Source organism: Anser cygnoides, chromosome 14, assembly GCF_040182565.1.
Source record: "Anser cygnoides isolate HZ-2024a breed goose chromosome 14, Taihu_goose_T2T_genome, whole genome shotgun sequence".
Taxonomy (NCBI): Eukaryota; Metazoa; Chordata; class Aves; order Anseriformes; family Anatidae; genus Anser; species Anser cygnoides.
In genome coordinates, this window is record NC_089886.1 from 19,143,446 (window position 1) to 19,162,709 (window position 19,264).

Genomic DNA, 19,264 nt, shown 5'->3' on the forward strand with positions numbered 1-19,264 from the left:
AATTTACAGGCAGCCTCTTCCCCTCTTCTCATGTAGATGTGTGGGTTATGTTCAAACCATTCCCGGGGACAAGGGAAAATATCCATGTGTTGGAGCACCGTGTATATTGCCTGAAAACTTCTTCCCTGTTTCTGACGGAAAGACAACAGAGAAAATATGAGCTTCCTGCTACCTAAATCCAGCCGGCAGAACATAGCTGGGCTTTGCCATCCTTCATCTCACTGGGATGTAGGAATCTAAGTCCAAGATCCTTGTTCCCTTTGTTACATCTGACTTCTCTGAGTTACAGGCCTCATTTTGTAGTGTTTTGGTTTTACACAGTAACCTATAAGAGCATTGTACGTTCATGCACAGATGTAGCCTGTTTTTTCTGTGGTCCCCTTATAATCTTGCAAAGGACTTTCATGCTGCTGGCCACATGAGACTCCAAAGAAATCAGTATGGTGAAGCAAAGCAATTTGTTGCTGTTGGTAGTGTCGTTATATTTTTATTGTCCTGTCTGTCTTGGCTGACACCTTGGACAGCTTTCTGGCTCTGGATGATATGGGTTAATCATAGTTATTGGGGCAGATGCAAGGTTGTGTATAAATTACTATAGTCAGCTTGGAGAAGGAAAAAAATATCAAGAGTAGCTTCAGATAATTTTATTTTTGTTTTTGAAATGGACTGGCAAGAGTTTTTGGTAATGATTTAAATTGCATCTTGGAATTGCTTTTAATTATGATTAAGAAAACTGTTAAAGTTAACAAGATACAATTAAATACCAGTTTATTAAGTTTGGATTTGTTGCTGATTAGCGGTTATGCATGATGTGCGTTTTTAATATTCCTTAATCCTGAATTAATGGTTTGGATAATCAATTGGTATTTAGCATATTAATATTTTTAATCTCAAAATGGAAATAAAAGCATGCAGTTCTGAGCTGTGTGTTATATCTGCTTCATCTGTTCTAGACCTGAGCCCTAGTATTGTGCCATTTAAAGTAAGCCTGCAAGAGTTGTAGAGCAAAACTTCAGAAACTCATTGAAGTGGATTTTAAAGGCTGCTTTATGTCTTAGGCATGTCTGCGTTTCAAAGAGATCAGTCGTCACTCAGAGAAAGGGTGACTAACTTTCATTCTTCCTTGGGCCTCTATCCTGAATGTAATTCAGCTTAGCCCGAGGTCTGGTACCTTCATTGCTGCCTTTTAACACTGCGTTTGAAACTGCTGTCACCAAGAAAGCCATGTCTCTAAGAAAGGTTATTGTAATGGAGTAGCCATGAGACTTACCAAACTTGGTTTGTTTTCTGTATTTTTGGAATTTATCTTTTTTCCTTGGAATGATACTGCTTGGAGTATGAATTGCTTGTTTTCAACAAATGGTGTTTAATGTACCACTTCTTTGCTAGCTGTTGTTTGCTGTGTTAGCTTCATGGTGGCTCAGAGCTTTTCAGAAATGTTCTTTGTCTATACACAAAGCTGTCAGGGAGCATTGATAAGGCACTGATATCTTAAATTCTGAATAATGGTGCAGTTTAGTTTTTCAGTACATTTTACAAACAAATATGTTGATCTGAAGTCTCATTACCTATAAAGCTCTTGTTTTGATTAACTGGATATTTCGACTCAAAAAAGAATGACACTGTACTTTGTGTCTGTACCACAATGTGGACAACAACATGTATTTTTGTATTTGCAAAGCAACACAAACCCCAAACTCAAGAAAAGCTGTTACATCCACCTAAACATCCTGCATACTTACCTTTTCATTGTCTTCCTCTGCTCCCTTACCATAAAAAGCATCCTATCCCTGCAGTCCCTTTAGCTGAACTATCTCAGTAATCAGAAAAAAAACACTTGAGCTCTTCTCACAAGAGTCCGTTGAACAGCTAGCCCTTGACTGTAAAGTGCCTCATCAAACAGCTGTGTTACTTATGTGCCCTTTAGGAGTTCTGACCTACCAGATGCCTTGATGCCTCGAATGCATATGCTTCAGGTATTAGTTTTTGGATGCAATGCAGAGTAGGAATAGAAGGAGCCTCTAGAGCCTTCTCTAAGATCTGCAGCAATTGTTATGAAGACTGTCTGTTCCCTGTGGCCCTGGTGTTCTTCCCAGGATTTTTTTCAGTGTTACTTCACTTCTAACCTCTCATTATTAAGTATCCCAGAAAATTCTTTTCATTGGTCAAGTAAAACTAATATATGAAAGTATTCGAGTATCCAGATTTAACCCTCTGAGTAACAACAAAAACAAGAATGCATTATGTAAAGAGAAAAAGAAGTTAATAAATGTTATACTATTTTGATTATCAGTAATAAGACAATCTTATAGCATTCTTCACTAGTTATGTTCTAAGTAACAAAGGGACTTCTTCAGTTTACATCTGCCTGAAAGATTATCTTTTTTTGTGTGTGTCTCTTTTATCTATTTTTCCCCCACACTCCATCAGTTGGTCTGATTAAAAAGTATAACTCCCTATAAATATGTCCTCATTCACACACTTAAATCTTGAAAGCTACGTGAGCACTGGAACTATAGTCTTAATGTAAGTACTAGATCTTTTAGGGAAAAATATGAGGTGTTTGTCTTAGAAATGATGTAGCCTTTATTAGTGGAATATCAAAACCAGTTGGTTGTGTTCTGTTTTTGTTTGTTTTGATTAAAACCTTACTTTCATTAAAAAAAAAAAAAAGGCTCAAAGGCTTGTGATTTGATTCAGAGTGGAAAGAAATGACTTCAGTCTTTGGTCTTTTGCTCCGTTTTGTGGTTTTTACACTGAACTCTTTAAAATCACCATGGGCTTTTCTTTTTTTTTTTTTGCTTGTCAGTTAGAATGAAAAATCCAAGATGAAGATTTTGTTAGAAACTTGAGGGACTTCCAGAGGTGAAGTCAAAATACCCTCTAACGTACATCCAGCTGTGCGTGATGTGGTACTGTCCTTGAACTTCAGAGAGACCGAGTCTTTGGAGGCAAAATACATTTAAGTAGAAAGGCTATATAGCTGTTATATAATGCAGTCTTTATTTTGACAAAATCTGTTGATATTTCTTGGTATTCCAGACTACCCAGAGCAAAGACATCCCTACAAAACAACAGGCGGTATTTGGGATATTTCGCTTTTCTCTTCCTATTGATCTTTGATGTGCATGCAATATGTCATTCACCTGAAGGAACAACATAAATTCAGAACTCTTGTGGATTCAGAACTATCTATATCCTGATATACTTTCATTGCATCTTTACAAATGTTTCAAAAATTGGCATTGTCAATCTCTTTTTTTCCAATCTAAAAAATATTTTATTCCCTTTTTTTTTAAGCTAATCATGTAGTTTAAAAGTAATGTTTTGGGGAGACCTTCAGTTCATAGGATAAGCTCTACAGTTTTTTATAGAGCAAAGATCCAAACTAAACTTTGGGGTTTTATGGATTTCACTTCAGTCTCAGGGAATCATGAAAGTGGAAGAGTTCTTGCAACTCTTCAGGCACTTATGGGATATATTAGGAAAACCTACATGACGATTAGGTGCATGCTTCTGGTATTGTGACATCTACAGTCTTTACATGTAGAAAAAAAGTAACTTTCTTTAATGCAGGCTGTAGATTTTTTTCATACTTTTTGTTATTACCATTCAGTATTGTGACAAAGCAACATCCTTCTATTTGTGCAGAAGTAAGAGTTTGAGCTTGCTGCCTTTGTAGAACTAAAGCTTGCACCCACCTCAGAGCTCTGTCTAGCCAAAAAGGGCAGCATCAAGTCCTGAGGAAATCCATGCTATGCCTGAGATCCCTTTGCAATGGCTAAAAATAGCTCCTCCAGGAATACTTTGCCTCCTCACTGATCCCTTCACTCATTCTCTATATGAAACAAACATGTTGGAAAAAGAGAATGGCAACCAGCATCAGGAGTTGTCCTCCTCTAAGTGAAACTAAGCACTTGTCCTTGCTACGCAAGCTTGTTTAAATTAATATACCTGAATTATTTTCAAGCTCATTTATCTCAAGTGAGCCATGCCTCAGAGCTGTACACTGGTTTCACAGAGCAATTGTATTAGTCGTTCATAAAGAACTTTCATCTGAACTGATGTAAATGATGAACTGCATTATCACCCACTTTTCTAGTGGTAGTTTTGCCTACGGTTGATTTTTGGATCTATGTCCATTGCCAGCCCAGCTAACTCAACTGTAAAGCACCAGTTAACTACACATAGAGATTTTAATGGAGAGACAGAAGCCTGGGGTAGGCAGAATGTGGTACTTCTGAAGTGAACAAAATGATGGTGACAAGCTTTGAGACTAGGCCCTGAGGTCAGTGCACTAGACCAGGGCTCCAGAAACCTCAATCTATTTTTCTTTCTTTATCGTTTAGGAGAGTCCTTTAGCTGTGTCAGCCCTTTGTTTCTACACTTTCTTCATCACTTGGTTTGTCTCTTTTAGGACAAGAATTATGTCATCTTGTATTAGGGAGCCTCAACTTTACTGAGACCTCAAGGCATTGCTGCACCAGGAATAAATAACAAACAAACAGAGGAGAGAGAATTATGCCTCATAAACACTAATAGAAAAGTTCTTTTCAGCTTTATTCATCTCTTTTAACCAATATATAGGGAATATTTTAGTCTACGGATTCTGTGACTTATTTGCATTTCCAAGGCCAAGTTGCTCTGAACACTTAGTGTTCATCTGCAATTCATTGAATCTAAAAGATAATATAAAAATAAAATTTCATCTTTTCTATTTCCTCCTGCTCTTTGTTGTGTTTCTTTTATGGTTGTACTTAGGGAAATGAGTCAAAATCTGAACCATCGCAGAGCTGCTGAAATGAGACATGACAGATGAATTTGGCCAAGACAGGTAGAAAAACATCCGTGATTGGTTTCAGTAGTGCAATTGTATTGTATCTTCTGCTGTGTTTTCCTTTTTTAACCACACCATCTAAAGTGTTTCCACAAGATAATTAGATTAACATCCAAGTATTTTTGTCCCTGTGACTTTGGAAAGGCAGTAGCATAGCATCCTACCCAACAGATTGGATTTGCTTACCATTCTTAGGTTAGAGAGCAGCAGACCCTAAGACAAGAAAAATGGAAAACTTGTTGTAAAATTTAGATCACTACTCCTGACCTCTTTCTGAAATTATGTAACCTTAGGCTTGGTTTTCTCTGCAAAAAATAATCTCTGATGTCAGAATTATTATAATGATCGTTAATGTTGATTAGTCTCAAGACTAAGCCTTTTGATCATTCAGCAGGAAGTAGGTTTGATTAACAGGGTGCTTTGCAGCAGGAGCAGATGAAAGAGCTGGGGAAACAGAAATGGGTCTGATCTCAGAACTTTTGCCTGACTCTTGGTCTTCTCTGAAAGAAAGGCAAAGAGAAAATGGTACTGTAGTTAGTCTGATGAAATAAGAGATTACCTCTATTTTATTTATTTTCTGTTCTGTAGCGAGAAAGACTCAAGCCTTATATCTGTGAAACAGATCAGATTTTAAAAGATAGTCTGGGAAAAGTCTGGGATCTCTGCATATCCTGAAAATGTATTGTCAGCTCCTCTTCATCTTTCTTCTGCCATCATTTGTCTCAGGAATACCCCTAAAAAACATTTTTTCCTTGTAGTTTTTTATGTCAAATATGAATACTACTATTCCTTACTGAAGCAGACCTGGCTGTCCAAAGCTGTAGAGGAATTCAAGCAGATATTTATGGCAGCTGTAGCAAACTTGTCGTCCTCTGTTGTCTCAACACTCAGTTGTCTCTCTCTATCGTCTCTCGATACAGATAAGAGAAGAATTTGCCAAAGGACTGTTAAATCTACATTTATTTTGATCATAATTTACTTTGAAGTACTGAAACTATATCATAAAATGTTATTTGAGACATAATAATAAAACCTTATGGTTTTACTGAACATTGTGCTCTTACCAAAATATGTGCTTTTTTTCCTAATCTTCTACTTGATGACTGTATCCAGGTTATTTCTATTTTGTATCTCGGATAAAAGTATTTTGTTGATTTTTCCATGATTTTAGATGGATTATTTATTAAGATTCAGATCCTTATTCTTATTTAGCTAGATCAAACAGTCCTTTCCTCCTTTTTAACCCCCCAAAAAATGTTTTTTTTCTCTTAGAAGATTCCATGTAATCATTGTTTCAATCACATGACTAAATAAAATCGAACATTGCCATCTAGTGTTCGAATACTGGACTATATGAACTTTTTTAATCCAGTGGTACCAGATATAGCCTTTCTCATAACAGTGGGGAATATCGTTTATAACTCTGGAGATGCTTAATTGATAAAAATGTTGTTTGTTTCCAATATTTCCATTTTAGTCTTTTTTTTCTCAGAAGAATAACTTTTTTGCCTAACATCATATCAATATTAAGTGCTTGGTGTTGATGTTGAGAATGTGAGCTTTTGTGCAATTTCAGAAGGATTGTGATCAGTACTGTGAAAAGTGATAGGAAGCTCAAAACTCTCTTCGTGCAGTCCCTCTCTGTTCTGCTAGGAGCTGCTGAAGACAGCTTGAGTTGATCCAAATGAATGTCCTACCGTAAGTGTGGTTCAGCTGTAAAAACTGGACAAGATATCTCAGCAGTTCAAGAAAACATGTTGTTACTGCCCTGTTTTTGGGGTTGGTTGTGGGGTTCTATTTGGCTGGTTGGTTTGGTGAGTTTGTTTTTTTTTAAGAAACGTGTCCAGGACACTGAGAAGAATAAATTTCTATCTATATGCAAAACTGCTGTTATCTTCTAACAGTTTCAATATGATGTAGATGCACTGAAATGCAAGTCACATCATTGCAGGGGAAAATATTAAAACTGTCTAGCAGCTCCAGCTACCCATAGGCTGTGTTATGAATTCTCTCCTGAATACAAAGAAGAGTTGTGTCTTGTTGGGGAAGTCCATTTCTTAATAGTAAACCCTGAGAGCTTGCAGAAAGCTGGTTGTCCACAGCCCTGTGTTTGTGTCCTGCATGTGGAGTGGTAGAATAAGCAGGCTAAGTGTACTGCCATTCCTAGTCTAGGTGCTTGTAACATCACTTAAGAGTATATAATGAATAGTAGATGTACCTCTTTGAAAGATACATTGATTTTAGGTCTATCCACTTCTTAAGTAAAATGAACTGTCACGCAGAAAGCTTCTTTCAAAACTGCAGCCTGATAGCTCCAAGCAGACTGTCAGAGTGCGTGTTTATCTACTGCTCCATTGCACCCCCATGATTTACTCCCTTGCACGCATTCCCGCTATCGATCTCTTTCCTCCTCTCTTCAAACACAAATGCAAAGAATTTCCTTGTGAGCCAAGGAACCTTAACCACCTTCACTTTCGAAGACCCCTTCTTTACGGTCTGTCTGTGCAGCCTGTGCCAGCCAGACACCTTTAGCTCAGCCTCTCCCTCCAGCTCCCATGTCCACCCGTTGCAGGGCTTCAGCAGAGCTCGGTGTGGTGGTAAGTGTGGAGGTCAGACTCCAATTACTAGAGTGTTTCAGAAGAACTGTAGAAGACCTCATAGTCATGATCTGCAATGTGATCATATGTGGTTGGTGTAACTTTATTTTTTCTGAAGCTGAGCTATAGGGAAATGTATTTTGCCTATATTTTTAGGAGACATCTTAATACTTCTTAATATTTTTTAATGTTTAGGAGACTTTCTCAATCTTGACACAAGCATAGGTCAAGAGATGCCCAAGAAGCCTTCTGGGGTTCCCCTTAACAAAATAAATAAAAAAGTTGGCAAGTGGCTGTTAGTGTTTAATACATTCTCAGTCTTCGAAATTTTGTGTAAGAATTTTAAACTGTGTGGCTGTGAGATGAGGAAATAAATTGGACAGGTTTGGTTAATGTGCCTTTAGGCCTGTGCATTTCTTCAGTTAAGAGAAACTTCACTTCTCTACTGATTTCTCTACAGATTTTTGAACACTTATAAATTGCTCCAATGAATATTTTATGTTTACTGTCTTGTTTATACAGTGCTCATGTGGGTTTTGTTTCTAGTTTATATTCCTGCCTAATGAAATGATACAATTCCTAAAGATACTCAGAATTGCTAAATCACATTGTAAGCTTTGCTTGCGTGACAAAAGCAATTCTGGTTTGGTTTGTTGTTGGTGGTTGTTTTTTTCTTTTTTCCCCCGTTTGTTTCATGTTCTGTGAAAGCTAATGAAACTTTTTCTAAGCAAGTATCATTTTGTAGGTTCTCATTGCTACAATATTTAATTTCTAGATGACATACAAGTGTTGCTTAGTTGTAATATGAATATATTACAGGAGCATGGACAAATTAATTTTGCAAATCTTCTGATTTGCAAGGAAAATATGTTTATTTGGCATAGAAAGTATATATTGGGTCTAACTGAATTGGAAGCAACTTCTGTTGATAAGCAATATTTTATTGTTGACTTCCTTGAATATATTAATAGCTTGTATTAAGTCTTTGCATTCCTCTGTACTGTAAGTTGCTTCAATGCCTCATCGTATGGAGAATTATTCTATTTTTCTCATTTTAACAGCAGGCATTGGCACTAGAGAGGTGAATCTATCCTTCCAGAAGTAAAAGTTTTCCAAGGCCCTTTATGTCAGGCTTAAAGTTGTTTAAACCCCTATAAGCTATAGGCTTGTGCTGTGAGCTCAGATAAAGCTCATCATCCATGTATGTCATAGGTTTTAAAAGGACAGAAAGGTTCCCTGGGCTCAGTGGCTCAAATTTCATGTGGAAGAAAGGCATGTGTATCAGATGGGTTATATCAGCCAGCAGAGCTTTTGTATCAGAGTTCAGAGAAACATTACAGCCAGGGAGTTCAGCTGTGGAAACTGGAGTTTCCATTGTTTCTTGTGACTAATCTGCATGGACTTTACTTCATGCTGCCATAAGTGGAAGGAAGCTTTCTTTCAGGCAAGTGCTGCCCACTTCAAGTAATATTCATAGAGAGCAAGGAAACAGCTGGCCAGCCATGCCTGTGTTCTGCCAGGCTCTCAGGAATACCAAGATATAAAAACAGTCCTCTAAAGACACTGAGATGACTTGGGTAGTAAGTAGCACTCTAATATGCATAACCAGGTTCTGTCACAAGATGAGTCAGTAAACCAAAAGCAATCGTCTCAGTAGCATTGCTTGGTAATCGATATGTAATGGAGCTGGAGCAAGATTAGTCCTTCATATTTTGGTGCATTCAAAGACACAATAAATAGCATGTGAATTAGCCCTTCACCTCTTGAAATTGCTACAGGTTCTATACTTTTACTTCTGGAAGGATAGATTCACCTCTCTAGTGCCAAACAAACTGATATTAGAATTGCAAATCATTTTGAATATCATCAAGCAATCAAAACCTAATATAGAAAGGTATACAGAGATAAAACAGATACTGCATTGTCTACATTTAGTGAAAAATATCTGTTACTTTTGTGGTTAGACTTGATCTATTTCTCAGGGTTCTTTATGATGAAAAATCTGAACACAGTAGTTTATATTTAAAAAAAAAAGATTAGCTATTTTGTTTTGTAAATATCTGTTACAAGTTGGTCACAGCAGTATCTCTGTTTAAAATCTGTTCCCCCCCAAAAAAATTATATGCCAAATTTCCTTTTATATAATTTGTCATAATTTAGAATTACTTATTAAACAACTCATAATGTTTTATTTTCTTTTTGCTTGTCATATTTCATGTCTAAAAAAAAAAGCTTTCTACATGACGGTAGAGAATATTTTTTTCATTGTTTCTGAAATGGAAACAAAAAAAAACATTCTAAAGCTATTTTAACATAGGTACAGGTGTTTAAAAATAATAAGCCTCTAGGAAGTAAATGTTAGTGCCATTTGAGGAATGAGCAATTGTTATGCACCTGGCTAGCTGTTAAAAATAAGTCAGTTAAATATTCGTTATTTATTGAGGCTCATTATTTTATAGTCATGTAAAAATTTCTACCACTCTTACTCTTTCACAACAGAAAAAATAAATATAGGTTGACACTGTATGTTGTTAACTCTGAATAACATTCTAGAAAAGTAAAATGTTAGCAGTTACCTGTTTCTGAAGGTGAGGAGAAAGGACTGCAAATGCATGAGATCTCAATGTTTTAACTGAACTTTCAGTCACGTTATTTTCATCAGTTAATATGTCCAATTTACATATGTCTTTGCAAGCTATTTTTCTTGATCAGGTCCTTCGCAATAACTTCTGAATAAGTTTAGTTTTTCAGACAGTTGCACTTACATCAGTGAAAATCATGGTGTTATTAAATGATGACTGTCTGTTTTCACTTGTTTGTTACCGTTGCATATGTCCTCATCCCATTTCAAGCTAGCATATTACATACGTTGTCAGGCTGGTGTTTCTTTTACCAAGAGAATCACTCTTCTTACCCGTAAACCACTGTGTTTGTAGTCCTAAGGTGGTCTTGCCCCCTGTTTTTGAATATTGCTTAGTTTAGTAAAAAGCAGAACTCCCAGTAGGCCTCTCGCAAACTTTATTCTTTTTAATTTGTAGACTTCCATCAGAAATAACAGTTACAGACTCTTATATAAACATATTTGGACAAACAGCCATAAGGTGCAACTGTGTTAGTATAGTTACCACTGTACTGTGAGAGTCTACAAATTCTTAGCCATAGTAATCAGTCACTTGGGGAATCATTTTCTGCTTGGAAATACTGAGGTTGTGGTATTTCGCTTACATAAATTAAAACCCAATCTTTCGTTTTCATCTGCTTGCCAATTTGACAATCCTGCTCGAGATAAGGTCCTTGATAGGATTTCTGTGTGGCTGCCTGCTAAGTCTTTGTTTTCCTTGGGAAGCTTCATCTCTTCCTTTTTGGAGTACAGAGCTAAAACACTGGTGTTTCTTAATCAGACTGGTTTGTGTTCATTTCTTGAGGAGCCTTCAAATACAAAAGTACCATGGGTCGATAACTAATAGACAATATGAGTGTAGTCCCAATGAGAGATTTATATTTAAAGGTATTTGATCACTTGAACTTCAAACCTTTCCTCAACTGATAGATAATAGGTAGTCTGATTCACTTCCACAGCAGGGAAATGTGTATTAAAGTTGTGTTGAAGATTAGTATACAAGGGTATTGGTTTACATTAATTTGGGTATTTACGGTGGTGTTAGATACCAAGGCCATACAGGGTGAACAGTCCAGGCTCTGCAGGGAGGTAAAGGCCGTGACCAAGGAGCTCAAGAGTCAATTCTGGCTAAGATGCAAGCTCCTGTCAACTGAGGCAGGAGCTTATGCTCCTCTCTCACAGCAACTGAGCCTCATTAGGGAGATGATACCAAGCAGATGAAGAAGCAAAGCAGATCCCTGCTCATATGAGGAGAGAAAGGAAATATATACAAAACAAAAAATAAAAAGAAGGCATCAGAGAAATAACTTGAACTAAAAATAATGTATTTAAATTATGGTTCTCTTCTATCTGTTTCAGGTTATGCTTTTCCTTCTCCTTACATCCATCCATCATTGTGTTTCATCTTCTCAGCCTTTAAGAGCTATTCTTTGATTGTTATTCCTCAGGCTGGAATGCAGATGTAACATTGTAATTTATTCTTGTCCAAAGTGTTCTTTCAAGCTTTCTTGCTGTCCATATTCACTGATGTGACTAGTTAAGCACTGTTTGCTTAGCAGTTGACTGGGCACCAGTCATCTGAATGGCATTTTAAAGGGTATGACTGATCTGAACTTTCTTAAAAGGGAAGCAGTGACTGAAAGATATTTAATGTACAAGTAGAAATGGAGATTAAATATCTGGTTTAGTGACTGTGATCAGTGAAGTCCAAGCCATGATGTTAATAAGCTTTAAACCACCTATTTCATTGCAATACATGTCATATAGCTGGGAAGTGGTTTGTGTTCTTAGATGAGAATGAGCACCTTCAGAATGAGGAATAAAGGTGATCTGCTCTTGACAATCTTGACTTGGGCATAAGTCTCTTATAGCGCTGGAGAAGTAATTTCCTCACTATCCTTCTATATCCTTTTTTCTCATTCCATTATTGCTATTATTTTGTTCAGTGAAATTGTTTAGACACTCAAACAGTAACTTTTTCTTATTTTTGTAAGTTACACATCTTGACACAAAGATCTGATTGTTGTAGTTTCTTGCAAAGAAACAACTGGCTTAACCATATACCATTATGTCATTGAATCTTGCACATGCATGTTCAGCATTGGACTTTGAAAATCCATGGCAGAAGTGTCATCTAGTATGGCAGATGAATGGTCTTTTAGAGAAGAAGTAAATGCACTTTACCAAGAAGTAAATGTAAAAGGTTCGTGTTCTGACCAAACCAATACAAATTATGTTCTGTTCATTAAACATAAACTTGGTGGTAGGCAAAATAAAATTAACTGAAATTAAAAATCAAAAGGAAAAGATATAGAGAGAGAATCATAGAATATTTTTAAGTTGGAAAAGACCTCTAAGAGCATCAAGTCCAACTGATTAGCACTAAACCACGTTCCTAAGCTCCACATCTACATGTCTTTCAAAGACCTCCAGGGATGGTGACTCAACCACTTCCCTGGGCAGCCTCTGCCAATACTTCACAACCCTTTCAGTGAAGAAATTTTCCTAATATCCAACCTAAACCTCCCTTGACCTGACTTGAGGCTATTTCCTATTGTCCTATTGCTTGTTGCTTGGGAGAAGAGACTGACTCGCCACCTTGCTACAACCTCCTTTGAGGTAGTTGTAGAGAGTAGTAGTAGTGTGTGTGTGTGTGTGTGTATTATATAAAATGAAGGCATTGCTGGCATCAGCAGTCTAGTTTTGTTGTTGGGGGTCTTTTTTGTTTGTTTGGGTTCTGTTTTAACAAGAGTTTGTTGACTCCACTTGTATCAGAACACAGTGACAGTGATGTTCTTTGAGGCCAGTGACTCAGGATGGTCGAATATCTTTTCTCCCGTAATAGCTGGAAGCTGCAAGAAATCCTGTAGTGACTAATTATGAAATTATCAGTCTCTAAGGAAAATTTCTTCTTAACTGCATGAGCTGGCTTATTCCCTGAAGGAAGAATGGTTTATATTTCTCATGTAATTACACAAGGGAGCTTAGAAAGTGCTGAAAGAAATACCTTTTTTTTAAATAAGTGGATATAAGAAAATTATAAAATCCTTTTCAGTTGAACAGTAGATGAAAAATAACTAATGTGGAAAGCAGATACAAGGTGGAAAAAATCTCTTCAGATTTTCTGCTTTTATTTCAAAGGGTGGGTGTGGATTGAATACTCTCTTTCAGAAACAGTTCATAAGACTGGGTTTCATACTGACTGCTGAGAAGAATAGGGAAAATAAGACAGGCATTGCATGGCCTCTCCCATGCCTAGACCTACACTTACTTGGTGTAACCTGCTGTAGACTTGTACCAGCAGGACAAAAGCCCTTTTCAGCTAATTCGAAACATGAGAGCTTGAAAAAAAAAAGCCACAGATTTCTTCCAGCTATAAAAACTCTATTAAGTTTGTAGACAGTAATATAAGTTAATTGAGCATTGCAGTCCCACAGAGACCATATAAAAGCATAACCAGAGTTGAGTCAAAGACCTTCTGTGGTTTTGAGCCTATCGGTTTGCATAGCATGGTTCATACCCGGAGGCTGGGCCAAAGTTAATAATTGGCCTAATTAATCACCTACTAAAACTGTGCAGTTATGGCATGGGACAGGGGGGGATGTAAGCAGACAGGGCACAAACCAGTGTTTCACTCCGATCCTGGGAGGCTGCTATTAAAATTATAATAGGAAACCCTGCTTTGCTGGCCAGCACTGGCAAATCCTGAGAGAGAGCAAGCACTGTTTGGCCACTGCAACAAGCAACAGATATTGAATGGAGTAAAATTTTCCAGCTGTTTCCATGCTTAACTTGATGCTGCTTCTGTCATTTTATTCCCCAGCCCCTTCCTTTGAGGTGACCCTGGGGTATGGTGAGAAGTTTAGTGCTGGAGCAGGGCTGGCAATGTGAGTCTGGGGTGTTTAGCTGGGTCTTGGTCTACAGCCAAAAGCTGATCTCTGTCTCGAAGCCAAGGGAACCTGACTCATGAGCAACACTATAGGATGGACGATTCATGAGGCTGTGACAGCCAGTCATAGCTGGGAACACCACAAGAGCTTGATAACTGCCTGCCCTTGTCTGTAGGGGTACTTAGTCACTTTAGTTTGGCTTTCAGGGGTCTGGTCATTGCCTAGATGGTATTTTAAGAAGGCGATCGAGTGGATCAACCTTTCACATAAAGTAGAATATTTCAACAGGATGATGGAGGCCTTTCAGCACATCTCAGTTTTAAATATTCTGTTACTGTTCTGGCACCAGGTACTATGATCAGACACCAGGAGCAGCACACACACATGAGTTCAGAAGTTCCTGCACAAGCAAGGTCAGAATGATGGACGCCTTTGAAAACAGGATCGGTAAACAGCCTATTGCTGACTGCAGACATGATGTTTATGATATGAAAGAGGTATGCTGTATTTAAAGTAGTGGAGTACATTTAACAACATCGTTGTGTTTTTTTTTAATAAAATGTCATACGTGCAGCTTAGAACAGCTTCCACAATGTTTAAGTTACAACTATGATGAGAACAACTAAGATTATAATGAAAAAGGTGGAAGTCTTCACTAGGATTCAACAATCACGGGGCTATCAAAATGTAGCTTTGCTTTGCAAAATGTTAAGTTGGCATACATAAATTATTTAGATAATTTCTGAGAGCCAAATGTCTGCAAAGGTACTGAGGTTGCATATAAATTCTGAAACACAAGGGATACTGCTGGAGACAGGTACAGAGCAGTGGAGCGTAAGAAATGCAAACTGAATTGCATAGCATACAGGCAGCATTAAAGAAATGTATCTCAGCTTCTAGTCAGTGAACCCAAACATGTTATACATTATGCAGACTGCTTAGCAATTTGCATAATTATAAACTCCCCTTGAAACAGTAAACATTACTGCAGAATTCAGGAATACAAAAAGCAACATTAATAAGCATTGCTGATTTGACTTTTTAATATTTGTAGGGTCTTTAAAATCACCCAGGTTATTGAAGAGACAGAATAGAGACTTTTTGAGTGACACGTAATCTATATTAGAAAGAAATGAAGTATAAGCTTTCAGTTTTAATACAGAAAACTTGCCTTGATGACTTTTGAGGCTAATGTTTCTGTTTTACATTTAAGATGCATACTTAGGCTTCTCTGAAGAGTAATCCGTTAAACCACAGACTGCCAATATGCGAGGGGGTTCAGAAAAGATCTTTATTGCTGTAGATAGCAGACAATACGGTTACGTTAAGGTACTCTGCTGTGTGGCTGTGAAGCAGAGGAACTGAATTAGCAGAATACTAATATTGGTAGTACTTCATGGAAGACTGTAGAAGAGCTTTTTCCAGGGAGATTCAGAAAAGCAATATAGAAGTTTAAATATGAAAATGATAGAATTTTCATAGAGGCATGAAAAGAAATTTAATCTTTTTGTTAACAAAACAAGAAGAGAATACTGCACTGGGAATTTTTGTGAGCTTTATATCTGGTTCATGTTTTAAAGAAAATCTGGTTTGGGAAGTAGTTAAGGAGGGGAGCTCATGCATTTGTGTGCATTGGCTGTTGTCCTGTTCGTATTCCAGTATCATCTGAAATAGCTTCAGGTAAATTTGGCTTTTCTTTTTTTTTTTTTCTTGGGAGGATGTGGTTGGAAGGTGGAGAGTAAGAGACCCCACTGATGCAAGGCTGCAGGGTATGTTCAGTCCCTGTGTTAGGCACCAAGTCTAACTGGGAGGCAGCCTCAGGAAAGAGCTTTATGGTGGGGGCACTCAGAGCAGTGTTTCACAGAGTTTGCCTCCTGATTCTAGTTCAAGAACTGAAAGATGAATTTTTAGGGAAAAAAATAATGCAAAGATGGACTTCTTGCCAAGTCTAAAAAAAAGAGTTCAAAAGAATGCGTGGTATGTTAGTAATGCTGCTGCGTCAGCACTCTGCATATTCTTTTGCCCTCAGCTATTTCATTGCAGGGCTATTGTGTCAACTTTGAGAAGAGCAGTAATGTGTTTGCATTTACTTCTGTGAGCATGTTGAATCATTCTTCACCCCGTTCCCCATTCCAGAGGAATAATCTCCTTAATACCAGTCTTTAAAAAAAAAAAAAAAAAAACTTTTAGAAATTAAATAAATAAAGCAAACTGTATCAGTCAAACAAAACAAAAACTGTAAGCGTCTCTGCAAAGGAAATAATTACCCAGCAAAGAAAGTTATCTCTAATCTCTTCTAGCAAGAAAATTGATATAACAATAAGTAATATGTAATCTTACTTGCTTTCTGTTTCTCGCAAAATGAAAAGCTGCTAGCTCAGGCAGAGAAGGATCCAGTTAATTTCCTATACCCTCGGGCCAATTAGACAAGTTGAAAAATCAATCTCTGTCAGGCTTGTCTGTGGGTATAGGTTGTGGGGTGGGGGAGTGGTTGTGATGGTTAATGGTAATTTGCTTCAGAAAGATAAGTACATTAATGCCATATTTTGTCCATCTCTGCAATAATATTATTAAGATAAGATTTCTGAAAGGTTCATTTTAAATACTGTTTTTACAGTATCACAGGAGACTCTATTTTCCTTTTTATTTCTCTTATCTCTTTGCAATCTTCCTATTAATGTAACCGGTAATGAGGTTTACCTGCAGGTGATCACTAACTTGCTAAATCCACAGTGACACTTTATTTATATGGTAATTTCAGGAGGATTAGTGTGGTGTGGACTAGGAACATGTACCCATATTTGAATGTTGTTGCATTTCTGAGGCCTAAAATTGACCACTAGCACAGCTGATTGTTCTTCCCACGTTTTGTGGGTAGTGTTCCTTGCAAATCTTATATGGGTTTTAAGCTTCTGAGCCGTTGAGCACTGGTTAATGCAGACAGTGAAGCTGTAGGGCAGGGGCTACAAAGCTTCTTGACCCCAAGAACCATTTTCTAAATTATTTAATGATACTAATAGCCATATCCTTTTGTAAGTCTCTACGTCCCCTGTATTTCACAGACCAAGACCTTATACCCCATGGTCTCTACACCCGTCACTGTTCTGAATCAAAGCTAATCTTGTCAGATTGCTGCTATTATATTTTATAATGGAGACCTCTGGGCTCTACTGAAGAGTGAGGTTTGATTTGTTCATTAATAAGCATACACGTTTATATTTTCTGCTGAAAAACTTTTTCTTCCTATTTCAGAGATGTGCCAACACTGAGATAATGTTGTTTTGGGAATTGCCTCTTCTCATTTCCTCAGCTTGTGCCAACCTCAGGTTCAGCAGCCAGTGCTCACTCTCCTGCCCTCCCACACCTCTGATTGCAAAGACCTTCGAGTTATTCTGTACTTCGGCAGATTTTTCTCTGAAAGCTCGCAGGCAAGTCTCTCCATGCAAGTGCCCTAATTTGAGGTTATCTAATTCTGAGTGGTCTCAATAACTCTGGGAGCATGCTTTAAGTAGTTTTTCTTCCAATTACAAAATTGAAAGTAATCCAGCTTTTTTTTTTTTGCCACTTGTTTTTGTTAGCCACTTGTAAGGGCTAACAAAGGCGACATTTTGCTGGTACTCTGCATATATAAGCAGAGAGTACAAGCCTTAAATTTGCAGAATGACAAATGCTTTTTTTCTTGGGAGGTGATGCATTTATTCCTGCCTCGAGTTCTGTGCAGCATCACTGTGAACAAACCAATCAACACCATTTTTCTGCCTCAATTCTTGCTTTCGGTATGCATTTTAATTATTTGTGTAGATAACGTGATTGAGTGGTCCCAGTTGTTCAGAGGTGCAGAGCTGCACCTCTCTCTCCACTCGTGCACATGTTGGGTTTGTGCTTGTCTATTCAGTTCTCAGAGATATTCTTTAGGCAAGTTTAAAGCCTTTGCTAGGTACCCAGAGTCTCATTTTGAAATAAACTTTATGTAATGAGTAAACCCAAGGAGACTGTTTTTATTGGTTTAATAGAGTTTATGTGCCTGGATGAAACAATGTAATTAAGAAACAATTAAACAAAACTGGGTGTTTTCTTAAGCATTCTCCGGGGCGCTGTCAACAAGTATATTTTGCTGCCTGCAGTCTGTCTGTTACCAGTTGGTACCTTTTACCACAGGTATTCCTTTATTTCCCTGCCCATTGTTTTAGTTACTTCATGGATAAAGAGAATTTAATTTGCCTCAATCTCAAAGCTACTGCATTTTTAAGTAATTGCAACTGATATGGGACTATCAGAGCTTAGCATATTGTAATATGTATTAGCTGCTCCAGACGGCTCCTGTAAACAACCTCTTTCAGTAATATTTCATTTCTATGCAGCTGGAGGTTTGCCTGAGCATGCAGCATACATATTTTAGCCTGGAATAGTTAAAAATACATTTAAAAAGCAGAAATTCATGAAGATAATACTTGCATAGACTGGGTAGTGTTAATGTTCCTGTCACACTGAAACAATTTTACAGCCTCTTATTTGAAATTAATTTGTGGATTTGAGTCTTGCAGGAAACTTGCAAATAGGCTATTCCAGATTAGACAGCAAACTGCTAACACTTACTGAAGAGATGTTAGGGAGCAGGTAAGGATGGAGTCTTTTTCCCAAGCCATAGTCCCTGTGCTTTGTCCTTCTGCATCTTGTCCTGCCTCCATGTGCAGTGAATCACTTCTTCATCAGCATCCCTTAGAAGATGATTTATTGCTATCCTAAGAAGCGTTCTTTCCATATGACATGTGAGGCTTGCTGTTTGTAAAGTAAAATGTGCCTAGGTGGCTGCTCCTCATTATTGCTTTTTACCAACTTAATATGTTACTTTGCCAAAAGGCTGCTAGGTAATTCTACTAGGAATTGCTTATAAAAGCAGCCAGTGCAGAGAGTAGAGAGCTAATACAGTAATTTTCTACCTTGTCTGGAATTCAATTAGTCAGACGGAGGTTTGGGGAGTTCTGCAGCTTTCTGAGCAGCGTGGCCAGTAGAGTCTGGGCATCTGTGTGTGTGCGCATACATGGTTTCAGGCCAAACTCCTCTCTGGTTTCTAGTCAGATTTTTTTTTTCTGATTTTAAAGAAGGGAGTTGGCAAGAGTTGCAAATACTAAGGCCAAATATCCTATTAAGTACATGCACCTCTTCTTTCTTAATTAGCCTTTTGGCACATTGAGTAAGCTTGTATCAAAGCACTTGAAGGACATGAATCACTACTTTCAGCCACCTCTGGGGAAAATACATATTACTCGCAGCTGAAAATTTGACCTTAAATAGTTGTTAAAGTACATAAATCAAATAG

At 37.6% G+C, this 19,264-nt stretch overlaps 1 protein-coding gene across 6 annotated transcripts in view; it reads left to right on the forward strand.

Annotated features, from left to right (window-relative positions):
* Positions 1 to 19,264, forward strand: part of ATP10B (ATPase phospholipid transporting 10B (putative)) — a 216,125-nt gene that overhangs the window by 96,453 nt on the left and 100,408 nt on the right. For 4 of the 6 annotated variants that reach the window (XM_067005484.1, XM_048064682.2, XM_048064686.2 and 1 more), the window contains one exon: positions 14,294 to 14,441. The exons of the other annotated variants lie outside the window; for them this stretch is intronic. The gene's annotated coding sequence lies outside the window, so the exon portion shown is untranslated. The remainder of the gene's footprint in view (positions 1 to 14,293; positions 14,442 to 19,264) is intronic. 6 annotated transcript variants of the gene reach the window in all.